This window comes from Amblyomma americanum, chromosome 9, assembly GCF_052857255.1.
Source record: "Amblyomma americanum isolate KBUSLIRL-KWMA chromosome 9, ASM5285725v1, whole genome shotgun sequence".
Lineage (NCBI taxonomy): Eukaryota > Metazoa > Arthropoda > Arachnida > Ixodida > Ixodidae > Amblyomma > Amblyomma americanum.
The window spans coordinates 120,133,818-120,138,751 of NC_135505.1; the positions used below are offsets into that span (position 1 = coordinate 120,133,818).

At 47.7% G+C, this 4,934-nt stretch overlaps 1 non-coding gene across 1 annotated transcript; it reads left to right on the plus strand.

Moving 5' to 3' along the window:
• TRNAA-AGC (transfer RNA alanine (anticodon AGC)) lies at nt 1–73 on the plus strand. Its single transcript has one exon. It is a non-coding gene; the product is annotated as a tRNA-Ala (tRNA).
• Nucleotides 74–4,934: the final 4,861 nt, after the last annotated feature.

Below are 4,934 nucleotides of genomic sequence, written 5' to 3' on the forward strand. Positions count from 1 at the left end.
GGGGGTGTAGCTCAGATGGTAGAGCGCTCGCTTAGCATGCGAGAGGTACTGGGATCGATACCCAGCACCTCCACTTATTTTATTCTTTGCAGTATTAACTTATAAATGCAAATATTTTATTGTAAGATAATTTTGAATTCAAATCGTACTAGGGTGATACATTTGCATTTCAAGGCTCGCGTACTTTGAGGGAGGAACGAAATTTCAAAGAGACCGCTCACGTGACACCACTGCAGTGAGAACATATAGTCTCATATGAATTGAGTAACTAGGTGATGAAATAGCTGCGGCCATATGAGCTCAGTGACTACGTATTACAGATATGCCAGTGTGCGCTTCGTGTCCTGTTGGTAGTTATGAAGAGCAAGCAATCACTGCTCGTGCTGCTGTTTTCTTTGGTCAGGTTAACTGGCTTCCAGTTTAGTTCTATTCTTGATGACAAGGAAAGCACTCAAAAATCGTGAATGGCTAAATATACTTTGCCTGCAAGTACTGGTGGATGAAGACGCTTTCTTAGGCTGGCTGTCGTTAGCTTGGTTATCAGAACAGAAACTAAGTATAATTGATTTACAGTTTTTCTTTTAAAGGAGCGCTGATTTCAGTTTGGTCTGTATAGAAAAAAATTCGGGATTCTAGAGACACAGCGACCACTCTCTCCAAAAGCGGAGCTGTCAGAGTTAGAAAGGAAAATGAGGCAGCAAAACATAGGCGTGACGATTGCCTGCGTGTGGGTACGGCGAATTTCTTGCACGGATCCCCGGAGGTTATGGTACGCTTTCATTTGTTTCAACACGGCAGCAACAAGCCATTATTGTTGTGGGTGTCACGAGTTTTTAATTTCGTAACGGGAAAGTTTTTAAAGTTAGTTTCCTCAACTTTTAATTACATTTTTGCTGCCCGAAAAACTATAACATAGGCATACAGAGCCAGAAAATATCTTTACTAGGAAGAAAAACTGGAGGATGCGGTTCTCAGTGTCCTTTGAATTATGCGTGTGGAGTTTAACATCAGGTAGAAAACAGGAAGGCTGTCTCGTTCAAGAATAATGCCGTCCGTCCGAAAAGAGATAAGTATTATCGTCCAATTTATTCACTGAGATTCCACCATTCTGAAACCAAACCTTATAGTGAACTGGACAAGCATGTAGAAAAGACGGCGCAGTTACGGGGAATTGCTAAGAGGGAATAGAGAGCGCCTTGACCTTTTTTTCCTAATGCAAAGCGTGGACAGACTTTTCTCAGGAGGGAAGACTGACCTGCAGCCTTAATTACAAAACATTCTTGTGTTTCAGGACACCCTCTTTGGGAAGTATAAGGTTCCTGTTCGTTACGTGCGCTCTAAGAACTCGGCGTATTAAATGTCAGAATTAGGGAAGCGACAACGAACTTCCCGGCTTCTCTAAGCACGTGTTCTATGCTTGAGAGGGTAAGTGCCTTATGTGCATCTGAGAGCTGACCTATAACGTTCCCTCCTGCGCTGTCTAGAGTACGACGGCCTGTCTTCCGCAGGCCGCCGCATTTAACGATCCACGCAAGCCCCTGTTGAAAGCCTCTCGCTCCCAACTGGAATCGCGTCGACTGCTTGGAAGAGATTATTTCTCTTGTCTTTGCCTGCATGCAAGTTCATGCGTTTCCGCATGATAATCACCGAATCGAGAGGTCATTGCCAACACTCATCTTATGCAGCCAGCGTCGCAAAGTTTTGGTGGGGACATATTTTGATGTCGGTGCATTAGCTCAGCAAGTTAGAACATCAGTTACTGGCATCAGCCACTCAAGCGGTGTTTTAGTAGAAAGACCATGATAGAGGTTGCTGAATTGTCTTGTGTTTTGCCAGCTTATAAACAATATACCGCACTGTGACCGTCGGAACGCGTCCGACTCCAGATATGACAATCACAATGTTTGCATTGGGTGAGATGCACCCAGTTACGTTTCTGTGTTCTTATGAAGTCGGGGTATGAAAACAGCCCTGATTTTTTGCACCTTGAGTTTCTCATTACGAATATTTATTTGCAGTGCCCACACTAAACCGAGCAAAAGTACACGCAGACTGGCAGCGGTGATTGTTTGCGTTTCTCTTTGCAAGGACATCATTTTCACTCCCTCGAAAAACGGTAATGAGGATATAAATATCTCCGCTTTGGCGATTTTTGCTGTCAAGAATTTCCACCAATCTTGATAACTTTGTAATTGGAACATGCGAAGCTTGTAAGAAGAACTAATTATATCCAGATTTTGTGAAGGGACTATTTTTTATATCGCGGGAATTTCCGTTGCAAAAGGAATTTCCGCGAACCAAGTTTCGCGTCTTGTCCTGCCATCATCCGCGCAGTGGGGTGCGAATCGAACAACAAGCCTCTGATGGTCGAAAAAAAATTATGCAAGAATTGCACATTTTCTTCCGCCAATCCTGTATAGGACAAAATAAAGCCTCTCCGGGTATCAATTACCGAAGGCCCTGGGAGATGCTTTCTATCGGGGTCGCAAATTGATTGATCCTGTAATTCTTTTGTAGCTTTTGGTCAATTATATTTATATTCGTTCTCATAACTGCTGAAAATGCTCTCGTCTAATTATAGAACAAAACAGCGCACTGTTCCACTTATGTGAAGACTAAGGCCTGTTTTGCGGATATCGCTGAATGGACCGAAATTGCCGATAAAAATAAAACTTCGCTACGGCAGCAACCCGCCGCGGTGGCTCAGTGGTTAGGGCGCTCGACTACTGAGCCGGAGTTCCCGGGTTCGAACCCGACCGCGGCGGCTGCGTTTTTATGGAGGAAAAACGCTATGGCGCCCGTGTGCTGTGCGATGTCAGTGCACGTTAAAGATCCCCAGGTGGTCGAAATTAATCCGGAGCCCTCCACTACGGCACCTATTTCTTCCTTTCTTCTTTCACTCCCTCCCTTATCCCTTCCCATGCGGCGCGGTTCAGGTGTCCAACGATATATGAGACACATACTGCGCCATTTCCTTTCCCCCAAGAAACCAATTATTATTATTATTACGGCAGCACCTTGCGCAAATATTTTCTCCGTGCGTTTTCAGTAGCACGAGCTCCAAATCATTTATTAATGGCCGACCCCTGCCCAATCTGGAAATAAAGTGTTTTTCGCTCGGGCCCTCACTGTCAAGGCCGACAGACAGACAGACAGACAGACAGACAGACAGACAGACAGACAGACAGACAGACAGACAGACAGACAGACAGACAGACAGACAGACAGACAGACAGACAGACAGACAGACAGACAGACAGACGGACGGACGGACGGACGGACGGACGGACGGACGGACGGACGGACGGACGGACAGACAGACAGACAGACAGACAGACAGACAGACAGACAGACAGACAGACAGGCAGGCAGGCAGGCAGGCAGGCAGGCAGGCAGGCAGGCAGGCAGGCAGGGAGACAGACAGACAGACAGAGAGGCAGGCAGGCATGCAGGCAAGCATGTATGCAGGCAGGCAAGCATGTATGCAGGCAGGCAGGCAGGCATGCAGCCAGGCAGGCAGGCAGGCATGCAGCCAGGCAGGCAGGCAGGAAGGCAGGCATGCAGGCAGGCAGGCACGCAGGTATGAAAGCTTGCAGCATGCAGGCATGCAGGCAGGCATGCAGGCTTGCAGACAGGGATGCAGACATGCAGGCATGCAGACAGGCCTGCAGGCATGCACGCATGCATGCAGGTAGGCAGGTAGACAGGTAAACAGGCAGGCGGGCATATCATATCAATGAAGACAAAATTGTTTTTTGGGTAAGCTACACTGGCCGAAGTTGAGCAGTTTCACTTGGCTCCTGGAGAGCCGTGCTGCGCATGCGCGAGGAGCAGTGACGTCACACGGCGCACAGCTGTCGCACCGGAGCCGCTGCCGCCGCGCGCGCCTCGCCGGCCTGCGCATCCTCCGGAAACCACACCACATGACTAAGCACGTGACTGGTTACGTGACCAACCACGTGACGAACCGCGTGACCAGCCACGGCGCCGCGCCGCGGGCAACTTCTCCGCACCACGTGACCGACCACGTGGCCAACCACGTGCGTGGTCAACCCCCCGCACACTCGCTGAATAAGAATAACAGTGTGTCGTGGCTGGGAATCGACCCACGGCCTTTGGCGTCTGAGGCGGAGACGCTGCCACTCCGCCGCGAGGGCTAAAGGCATAACCGTGAATAAAGGCGCATGTAGTGAATGCGTGTATTTCATATATTAACTCTTCCGAACGAGATGTCGCCGCGCTTACGCTACGTATGTCCTGGCCTAACAGAGCTAGGCCATCATCAATTTTTTCTTTTCTGCTTCTCTTTCGTGCGAATGTTATTGCTGCTACAATAGCCGCCCACGCGTTGGAAAAATTATGCCACTAGCTTCCTACCCCTAATTCAGAGACAGGAATACGGAACCGAAAACCATGCAATAGAAACTGGGTCCTGTACAACGTTGATAAATGCGTCAATTTTGATAGTACGTGACTCCAGAAAAAAAAAATTCTTGCTGTAGGATGACGCATCGTGTTCCTTTTTCTTGCATCTCTCGTGGCCCCATTCGGTCCGGAAATACAGGGATTAAAATATAACCCTCCCAAATTCATGTACTCATTATATTCGCCGTGGTTGAACGTGTCCCAGGACAGTGTGGTACAAAATTCATAGTAGAAATTTTTGTGACGCAAGACATCGCGGATATTTGTTGCCTGGAATCAGCAGCTATGCAATCGTAAACTTTCGCCACCGTACTCAAAGCATCAGTGTTCTGAATTTCAGACACTAGTGGTTTCATTAAAATCTTGTATTTCCCTATGACCCTATTAATACATTTATATCAAGGGCTACAGGGTGAAAAGATAGGCCAGAAAGATACAAGGTTATTGCATTGAAGAACTAAAGACAACAATGTTATTCCGTGCGGGAGCTTACAAACCTAGAAAACCGC